Here is an 11932-nt window from a genome sequence, read left to right as displayed (position 1 = left end):
GTCGACTTATAGGGTTCGCCATATGCCTTATGAGGAGGACCCATATGATCTCACTTAATCGGTCACTTTATGTCTAGTTGATTAAATGAAATCTCAAATTAGTATCAATCAAACTAATCATATAACATATCAATGATGAAGTGACTTTTATAGAATCATTTTTATATACATTTAAAATGGCTTGAGACATTTTAGGTACGCACAAAACATTTTGGGTGTGTTTGGAAGAAATGTTAGAGTTATGATAAAACTAATTTTGTGATAAGAGGTGTTTAGGAAAAGGATTATGTGAGTAGGGCTGAAAAAAAAAACTACATAAGTAAGACTTGAACTTTAGTTAGAAAGAGAGCATAGTTACTACTAAACTATTTACAAATATTAAGTATTAAATTGTTTTGTTTACACATATTATATAAAGATAATAAAGTTGAGGGGGACTCGAGCCCCCTGGGCCTATACTAAATTCATCGGTGAGTAGTGTTATTATAGTTTTATGATAAGGTGTGTTTGGGGGAAAGGTTATGTGGGTAGTGTTGTGATAAATTTGTTTTTTGTATAATTTTTTTTTATCAAGCTCATATTTAAAATTCAATAGACAAAGTGAATCATTTCTATTTACCAAATTGACTTAATTTGTGGGTTGGTTTAGTCCATATTGAACATGTGGGTGTTTAGTTGTTATGTTTGATTACATTCACAATTTCAATTATCTTTTGTGACGCACCATGTAAAAGCGAAAAAAATGAGAGCAAAGAAGGAAAAAGAAATAAAGTACGTCATACATTACTACATTAATACGAACAAGAACAACTGAAAGTGAAAAAGAAGAAGTCCAAGATCATTACAAACATAATTAATAAACAGTTAATAGGTATAAGCATAAAAAACATTAACAATAGTCCGTGGAAGTAAAAAAAAGATCAGGTAGCGCCTCGTAGAATCACGGTGCAGTAGTCAAGCTTATCGTCGTTTGTCAGTTCGAGGAAACCCTTCATATCGGCAAAATTATGCATCAGTATTCGATTGCACTATGCCCATTCAAACCTATTGAGCTCAGGTATGGCACACAGTGCTCGAACGACCACCCTACGGGTACTGCTTTCATTCTCAAGTGCCAACCGCTCACTATGCAATGATCCTCAGCTGGTTGATTTGGCAGGTCATGGCATCCTTAATGACGTCAACTATTTTCAAATTCTGCTCTTTCTGCTTTCGCTTTGAGTTACTCGAACACGTCCTACAATCGCTTCCTCAATTAGGTCGTGGGATGTCGTCAGGGGACATGTTAAACCCATGGCTGGACATAGAAGGAATTTTCATATCATTCAGATCCATGTTTGAAAATTCCTCGAACCCGCTAGGAACGTTTAATCAAACGTCAGTGAAGATCTCTGCACATGCTTTTGTTGTCCTATCTTTTCCGAAGAAATACGACAATTCATCGTAATATGGGAATGACTTGTTGAGGAGGCCCTTAGTAGCAGGATGACTATGCATAAGGCAAAATAAGTCAAATAGTGAATTGGCCATTTAACAAAGGAAAAAAAAATTATTTTCCTTGTAAAGTACTACCCTTTTTTCCTTTTTCTTTTTTTAAAAATCCATTTAAGTTTGATTTTCTTTTGTCTAATTTTAAAAGTTTTTCGTTTCCATCTAAAATTTAGAGCTTTCTATTTTATTCATTCCAACATGGGTGTTTTCCAAATACATTTGGTAGTAATAAAATTAATTACAGTTTTCTTTTTCTTTTGTATATGTTAAATTCATTGAGATCCAAGTCAATTGGTTGGTCATGATAGCAACAGGAGATCACAAGACGAACATAAAGAAGTTTTTAAAAAATATGAATTCACGTACGTTTTCCAAAACTCATAATCCAAAAGCAATTTGGTAGTAAACTTACAAATTTTCTATTAGAGCTAGAGACAACGTTATCGACAAAAAAAAAAAAACCTAAATATATCTCTTACAAAAATGACTCATTGGGTCATTTCAAGAGAAATTATTTATTTAGCAAGTATAGAGGTCGACATATGAACATGAAGGCCGAGTTAGGATATGTGGTAGAGAATATGTCTAAGGTTTCGATTGGAATTGTTGTAGCATTTAAATAATTACTAGTAACAACGTTTCTAAAGAGAGTGAAAAGATCAACAAATGTGGACTTGTTGATCTCTTTCTACTCGTTGCTGTCTAGTCAGAAGTGGTGAGGAGAGAAATTTTTTAAGTAAATATGTATATTATTTTTATTAAAATGTTACTATACACGTGGTGATATTTTGAATCTAATTAATATATTTTCAGCTGAAAAACAATATCATACAATTAATAATAATGGAAGCTAACTTTTCATGGATGCCAAAAGTCTTAAAAAGCACGGACAAATATGTATGGTTGGATTTAGACTTTTTTATCACGATAGTCTCAAAGCCTCACATCTAATTAACATATTAAAAGAGAGAAAAAAGAAAAATCAAATCAAAGAATTCCAACCCTAAAATTTGATCAACTAAACATTTTTTTGGTAGGGAAGAGGGGAAAAAGGAAAAACAACAACAAAAAGGAGTGAAAGAGAGACAGTGGAGTGGAGGATAGTAAAGATAGGAGGCCCGTTGGGCTCTCATCCAGTCATACCTCATTTGAACCATATCGTTTTTCTGGTGTGGAGCGTGGGGGCATGCAACCCCTTTCTCAAAGATAGACACCCACTACCATTAAAGTTGACACAATTATGGAGCTTAAAGTGGGGGTCAACATATGGATAAAATGTAGGTATTTTCGTGGGATTTTATCTCATATACACTAATGATATAAACTCAATTACGTAACAACTTAAAGTTACCATTTTTTCCATAAAAAATAGATTCAGCTTTAAATTTTAGCTAAAAAATGTTCAAATTATCAACGTTATCCATCATTATGATAATATTATTTCAAAAATGAAAGAATTTCCTAATCACACAAATATGAAAAAAAATGTAAAATGACACAAACAGGGAAAAAAATGAAACTAATTTTGAATTTAAAATTTGATATTTATTTGAATTTAAAATTTGATATTTATTATCATTTTAGTTTGAAGCATTTAACATAAATATAACAAAACATCAAAACTTTTACCCCTAGTTAAATAAAAAAGATATTGAAGTTGGCTATTATTTTAAATATTCTAGGTTTGTCATTCATTTCCATATTTTTTCTTCTCTTATTTTTTTCTGTATTTTTTTATATTTTTTTTAAATAATAATATTTGTTTTCAATCAATCATAAATTTTATATTTTTTTTTTGTTAAAGATCATGTACCAAATCTAGACGAATCTTGGTACAAGATCGTGTACCCAAATATTTTATCAATATTTTGTCTGTTTATTACATTTAAAATAAATATATTTATTTAATAAGAGATAATACATATTTATTTTTTAAATTGTAAATATTTTGTTTATTCTTTTTTTCTCATATAAATTTCATTTTTTTTAATTTTTTATTGTCATTGTTATATTGTTATTTAGATGATTTTTTCCCCTTTTTTTTCATTCCTATGTTTTTATATTACTCGAGTTTTGTACAAATGTATGTATGCTTTTTTAATTTTTATTTTTCTATACTACAAATTCTATAGTTTTTTGAAAATATATCGTGATTTATTGAAAATATACTACAAATTCAAATTGACTTCAATAAATAATATGAAAATTATAACGTGTTAATTTAGAAAAAACACTTTAACTATAGGAATAACATTGTCCATGAATATAATATATTCAGTTGTAATTCAATGAAAATTATGAAAAACATGTGTGGTTGATTTAGGTGACAGAATTTTTATGAACTATTGTGTAACTCTTGAAACGACATTTTTTCATGGACTAAAATATCTTATACATTGATCCTAATATAGTTGTTCGAATCATTGAAAAAATCATCATAATATACTATGTAACTATAATATACGTCCATAATACCTTAAGGGAACATTTAAACAGAGACCTACAATTAATTAGTTGGAATTTTAGGAATATCAATAATTTGCTTAAAATTGAAATAAATTTCTATAGCTTAAAGACTAAGCATGCTTCTAATAAAATTAGAGATTACAAAGAAGAAAACTTACGTCGTTGATGACTCTAAATCTACCAAACGCTAAATTATTGAGCACCACTACTTGAAGACGTTCCTATTTTCTAAGCTAGAGATTGGGTGAAAACCAAAAAATAGCATAAAATTTTTCTTGAAGGAAGATTTTCGTTTACTTAGAGAAATCAACGAGAACACAAATTTTCAAAAACTGAAATCCTTAGTCATACTCCTACTTCCCACTTAAGAGGGAGTTAGAGAGATCTTTGGGTTATGTAGAACACCTACATTTCCCATTTAATTAATTCATTTAATCTAAATTAAATTATATTAAATTAATATTTTATTTAAACTAATATAATGAATATCTTTCATATAATTTATAGTTTAATTTAATTAAATCAATTTAAACAAACTATTAATTAGTTCTCTAATTATATAATTTTAAAATTAAATATCTTATATTTAATTTAATTCAAATTTGAATCATATTTAAAGATAAATTTCTGTTGTAACTTATAGTTGTAATGTGTATCATATACACATTAAATTTTAACATATGGTTTTAATATGAATCTAATTCACACTAATATTTGAACTCATTCAAATATTTTATCTCTCATAAATTAATTTTGAATCATAACCAAAATTATATTTATATAATAAAGTTTAATTAAAATATAAACTTTATATTATAATGTATCACCATACATTATATTAATTTCCAAAGTAAATTTGAACATTTCAAATTACAACAATACAAATAAATCTCATTACCCTTTACGAGCTAGGAATGAGACATAATGGACCTACAAATCAAAAACTAAAACGATATGAGATTAATTGGCTAAACTCAGTCCACATTAATCAATATTCGTTAACTGTGTGTACACTTCACTAAAGACACACAGCTGAACTCTTCTCACTATAGATATATTTATGTGTCCACAGATATAGACCAATAACAGTAAGTTAGTCCTTCACAAATGTTCGTAACACCAGTTGGGTCAAACTACCATTTTACTCATAGGTTACTTCTAGTCCTTAAATATCAGTGCTCATCTAATGAACAACCTATTTATGGTTCTACCACTAAACAGAAACCTCTCTCATGTCATAAAGAGGGTAGAGCCTTTTGCTCAAGTCTCGGAGACGCCATTTAAGGAAACACTTATCTACTTACTCTAAAGTCGGACATGGGTGAATTTCATCTTGCGCGATTACGTTTCCAACTCTCCACTCGGCCTTGTCTCTATAACGATAAGCATATTGAGTCAGCAAACTGGTCTCTCACTCGTACAAATCAACAGACAATCTCTCGCGAACAAGATTTTATAATACACTCAAGATTAAGACTAAGTTACCTAGGTCATAATGAAATATAAACCTAACTAGTTAACTAAGTTACATCTAGTAGTTACTATTTTATGACCTGGTCTTATGTAAACTCATTACCTAGGATATCGTCACTCGTATGTCACCTACATGAACGTGTTGGATCATTGTGTTTGCATCAAATACAAAGTGAGTCGTATCCACAGTGTTACCAAGATAAGGTACCTGGCCTTGTCATTCTAGGTCTTTAACGATGGACCAAGGTTGGATGAAACTTAGGAATAAGTTCTCAATTGAATATAGAGAGGAAGTGTCTTAATTTTTAGAGGTTTCAAAGTATTACGTTAATGAGTATGGACGAACAAGGTGTCCATGCAAGAGACACTACAAGAAAATGGAGCTTTCGCAATGCCAAAAACGACGTCGCTGAAAGTAATGTCGGTGTTGCTGGACTTTCTGCGACGTTCGTGTTAGTACGTTGCTAAATACCACTTTCTGCGATGTCTGGAAAACGAACATCACAGAAAGTGTACTCATTAATATATTGTTTCGCTTTACTGCGACATCCGTCTCGGACACGTCGCAGAAAGAGAAATGATCATTTGAAATTATCAAGCTTTCCGTGATCACTTGGGTACACACTTTTCAATATATAATTTGTTTAACTTTCCATATGTGATATTCTAACAATACTTTCATGTTATTTATAGGTTTGGCGTCCACTGCACGACAACATTAGATATTAAGTTTTTATTAATTTTATGTAATGTTTTGAATTAGGTAATTAATTTCTTGTATCGAACATATTTATCTTATCATTTGATTTCATAATGAATAATACTTTTATTTCTATCAATTTACTACAAATTTTATATCGAGTAAACCAATCAATATATAATAATAATAGTAAAATTATAAAAAACAAAAAAATTAAAAAACCTTTTGCGACGTCTGCGTCGCATAAGCCTTCTGCAACGTCTGCGTTGCAAAAGCCTACTACGACACCGATGTCACATAAGCCTTCTGCGACGTTTGCGCCGTTGAAGCCTTATGCGACGTCTGTGCCACCGAAACGTTCCGCGACGTCTGCGTCGCAACAACCTTCCGTGATGTCAGTGCCTCAAAAGTCGTCCATGGCGTATTGGGATCGTGCGTGGGAGAAATATTTTGCAGCGTCGCGGAAAGTATCTCTGGTGGACTTTTACCGACGTCGCAGTAGCTTTTTGCGACGTTGTTTGTTTTTTCGGCAACGTGTCTGTGTGTCAGGGAAGAGCTGGTTTCTTGTAGTGAGATGTATGAACTCAAATTGGAACTCATTAGAGGGTGTGGAGAGACATTTATTAACAATTGAAATATCCCTCTCCTATAAAGATTGAGTGTATCATAAAGAGTATGTGAACTTGTATAGAGGTATAGAAAAATTTGATGAAGAAACTGACAGTAACCTTTTTCCTAAAGATAATGAAATGTTGGGTATGTTGCATGACTTACAAGCTCTGATTGAACACGAAGAAGAAACGGCGAAGGAAGATTTGGAGAATGACATGTCATTTAATAGTAGTGTAAAGCAAGAGCCGATGAACATATTTCAGAAGTTATTAAACCGAGCACGTCGTGACCTATACACTGGTTGTTCAAAATTTTCATCCCTGAACTTTTTTGTTATATTGATGCATGTGAAGGTTCTCAACGGTTGGAGCAACAAGTAATTCAACATGTTGTTAGAGATTTTAAAACGTGTGTTTTCAGTGTGTAGTACCAATATCTCTAGCTCATTCTACGAAACCAAACAAAAATTGTGTGACTTGGGCTTAGGATACGAGACTATTCATGCTTGTGAGTATGACTGTGTATTGTACTAGAAGAATTTTGGAGATTTACAAAATTGTCCAACTTGTGGTGAGTATCGGTACAAGGTTAGTCCTAATAGAGGGAAAAAATTATGCACAATGTATTGCGGCATTTTTCGTTGATATCTAGATTACAACGTTTGTTTGTAAAGCATGAGGGAACGTCTGACATGAGATAACATAAGGATAAATGAGTTGAAATGGAATATGTGTTGAGACATCCAACTGATAAAGAGGGATGAAAGCATTTTGATTGTGAATTTCCCGAGTTCGCTTCAGATCCATGGAATGTTCATTTGGGATTAGCTTCTGAAAGATTCAATTTGTTTGGACATATGAGTACCTCGTACAGTATGTGGCCTGTGGTGTTAATTCCTTACAATTTGTCACCTTAAAAATGCATGAAAGAGTCCAACTTCTTCATGTAATCACTAATACCCAGTCTAAGATCTCCTAGTAGGAAAATTGATGTTTACCTCCAACCATTGATTGAGGAACTGAAAGAGTTATGGAGTCTTGGTGTTCGTACGTAGGATTCTCTTATTGGTCAATTTTTCAGTTGTATGCAACTTTGTTATGGATGATTAATGACTTTCCGACGTATGGTGACTTATCCGGGTAGAGTACAAAAGGCTACCAGACATGATCAATATGTATGGAAGATCGATCGTTATTCAGGATAAGAGAAAAAATAGCTTTCATGGGACACCAACGTTAGCTTCTAGATAATCATGTTTTATGCAGAAGTAAGCTACATGATGAAAGTGTAGAGCCTAGGCCTCCTCCAATTCTACTGAATGAACATGATATCTTAGAACAACCAGATTCACTAGAGTTTCCAGTGATGAGTAAACATCCATCATGGAAAGATAAGAAAAGAAAAAGAGCTCTGAATTAGACTAAGAGAAGTATCTTATTTTAACCTCCTTACTGACCAAATCGACTAATACATCATAAATTGGATGTATTGCATATTGAAAAGAATGATTGTGACAACTTGGTCGGTACATTGTTGAATATTGAAGGAAAAACAAATGATACCACGAATGCTCGATTGGATCTTCAAGATTTTAAAATAAGAAAGGATTTTCACCTAATAAAAAATCAGTAACATATTGGTGTTCGTTGTTGTTGGTGTATTTCCCGCTCCACATCACTTCTGCAAGTGGTATCTTTGTCCTTTGTAAAAAGATAGAAAACCCTCAGCATTGGGATACCTCGTGTCGCATAGGTAGTAATACCTTGTTATGATATCGAGTGTGTTAAATGTTGTAAGTGAGGAGGTTTTAAATATTGGTGGCAGAAACTATGTCTTTGTAGTTACCCTTCGGAACCCTAAGGTCGTTCGGTCATGAAACAGCCAACAACACTAGGTTAAAATGTCGCAAAATTGTCTCACTGGACCGCACGAACTTCCTTTGCATCACTCGATTCTTCACATTGTGCATGATCACGTGCAGGAACATAGCTACCATCTTCTCGACATCAACAATTTCAGTTGATGCTAATCAAGCGGCTGTTCAAAGTAGGTGGCACAGAATGACAAAACATCTTCTGCCCATTCTGGCAGTTCGACGACAAACAATGTCGGAGCCATGGATCATGTGGAAGCACGCTAGGTGCCTAATTCTATGCCTAGTGCTGTACAATTTTTGTTGTAACCTCTTGTGATCATTCATTAATAGGTTCAAATTCATTAGTAACTTATGTTGAAAGACTGTAAACACAATTAGTATTTTCACACTGGCTTCTAAATCCATTTGAAGGTGCAGACTAAGAACATGGTCAAGTACGTAAATGGTTAATTGGGTTCAAGAAAAAAATATGCTAGAGTACGTCTCCTATTGTAATTAAGAAACACATACGGTGTACTTTTATGGTTGCATGCTCAAAAAAATATTTATAGTCTCATAGAACCATATAGTGTAAAAAAAAACAAGTGAAAAAAGGAAAAACAATTGTTATATTTTAAAAGTTTCACTAGCGTATTCAATTGATGCAAATGCTCTTATATATTTTTAGTTTGGAAAAACACCTTACCACAAATTTGTTAAATTAATGAAATTCGAATGGTAGTTTACTTCAAACTGTAGTATAATTTGTTTACTAAAAGCAATTACATATTGTAAAAATGTTTTATAATAAGGGAACTATGTGAATAATTTATTAAATTACTTGACTCAAATAGATAGAAAACGTAAAATTTGGTTTGTGTTAGTGTGCATAACATTGTGTTTTTTTTTCTAGCAATCGTATATGTCAATAACTTTTTAACCCATGAAGGTAGAAATTTTAATAATGAATTTCAAACATTCTAACAAACACTTCAATAATTATGTTAGAGTGAAAACCCTTTTTATCACTTCTTTCCTTCTATCAAACGTTGTCACTTTTTATATTTTCTAAGAACAAAATTAATGCGAATGTCTAGGCTCGAATTTGTAATACGTTGTAGTTTAACAAAAAATGTTTCATACTTTAAATAAAATGTTTGGACATAATTTTTCCTTCTAACCAAGTGTGTAATGCATGTGGTTTTCCAAAGCTAAACTCACTTAGTTTGGATACGTACTACAAAATTAGACATAAGAATTCAACTTGCATAAAACACATGAAAAATGAACTTTTAAATTACATTAGAAAAAATGTAGCAGTTCATATACAAAGTTCACATAACTATTGTTTGTGGGTAACCTTTCCTACATATTACAATGTACTAACTAAAGAAAATATGCTAAAGAAAATAAATAAAAGTAAGTGAAGAAGAAAAGTAGTATTAGCTACACATATTGTTGCTAGAAGAATGAAAAAAATGTTTTGAGTGCATATCGTTTGCTATCGACAATGTACCCGTATGACCCAAAAAAGAAAAAAAAATGTTAACAGTAATCAAGAAAAAGCAAGTAAATAAAGGGAAAAACTTTCGTGCCTCAGAGGAACGAAATCCGTTCAAGAATTTGAACTTGAATTTTATATAGTGGAAAATATGTCTTCAAATATGCAATGCTAAGAAATGATTGACATTATAGGCATGAAAGGAAGAAGAAAAAAAAAATGAAAAAATGACCTTCTAACATGGATTGCAAAGACTAAGAGATATAGGAGACATTTTAGGCATGGACAAGAATAACAAGTAATGAAAAAAGTGACCTTCAAACATGGATCGCGGAGAAATGAAGGACATTATAGGCATGAAAATGAAGAACAAGTAATGGAAAAAATGTCCTATCATGGATTGCAAAGAAATCAATGACACAATAGAAGAAGAGATGATTTTCGAACCCACATTTGAATAAAAAATGGCAGCTTCACAGTAAATTATAAGAAGGAAGAACGTGGATTTTGGAAAAGAAGGGATGCACTTTCATACTTCTTCATACACGTAAGGAATGGATGCAATCACAGACACACACAACTTCATTAACTTGATTGCATAATAGCAAATCATGAAAGGAAAAAAAAATATAAATGGAATGGATGCATTAGTAAACATATCAAAGAAGATGGAAAGGAAGTTCTAGAATGAGAAACGAGGAAGGAGGCACACAAAAGACATAACGTAGGAGCATGTATATATAGATGGGAATGAGCTAAATTAATGATGCATTCAAGACACCTAAACAAACAAATCTGAACAAGCATTGTGATAATGATAGTAGACAACACAAAGCATAGAGGAAAGGACATATCTTAGAAGCTGAAAAGATAGTCAAAACCCTAATCCACCAATCCTACCATAAAAATACATGATAAGTATGCACAAGTATGATGAGACAGAAGCATCAGCGGAGGGAGAAAAAAATATTACGAAAATAGAACTTCAGATGGTATGAACGGGTATAAAGAGACAAAAGCATGAGGAATGACATAAATTACGAAAATAGAAAGTCATTACAACAACATCAGAAAATGTAGGTTGTGCAATCAAACATGAAGACAAGAATATAACTATATAGACATGTAAATATGAAAACCAAACAGTAATCCAAATGGAAAGAAATCAGAAAATGTAATTTTCAGAGGACCTCATCATCAGAGTTTGAAAAATTGAGTGAAGACGTTAACCTCCATGCCTACCTTGCTCAGAACAATCTACTGCCACTCTGGATGTAGAATTTGTCAATTATCGATAAAGGGGAAGTCCAACAACAAGGGAAAGTTTGAGCAGAAAGACTAGAAGACTAACCATGCAACGAACCAGATAGGGAAATGAGAAGGATTTTGGAGACCTCAAGCATGGAAACGAAGCTAGTCAAAGAAATCCAAAAAATGGACAGTGAAGCGTTTCAGAGGCAACGAATTGAAATGCTTCCATCAAAGAAACACAAACGTTTTAAGATCTGCGATTAGGAGAAAAAATGTAGAGGTTTGTTAAGAACAAGGATGAGGAGTTTGAAGACGCAATAAGAAATGAGGAAAATGGGTTGTGGTTTTCGTATCAGACTCAGTATGTGCAGTAGTGTTGTGTGTGTCTGTATCTAATTCTACGTGGTAAGTCATTGATCATAGTCATGGTTATCGCATGCTAGATACTCACTATGAATCTCTTCATTATGCAATTACTAAGTCCTCATTGAGTATAAATTTTCCTATTGCTTGTCCAAGTATAAGTGAAACAATAGGTTTTCTAGGTAATCCAGGTTCGAACACAGGAAATTGATATCAAAGC

Source organism: Cucumis sativus, chromosome 3 (assembly GCF_000004075.3).
Source record: "Cucumis sativus cultivar 9930 chromosome 3, Cucumber_9930_V3, whole genome shotgun sequence".
NCBI lineage: Eukaryota > Viridiplantae > Streptophyta > Magnoliopsida > Cucurbitales > Cucurbitaceae > Cucumis > Cucumis sativus.
This window is presented reverse-complemented; position numbering follows the sequence as displayed.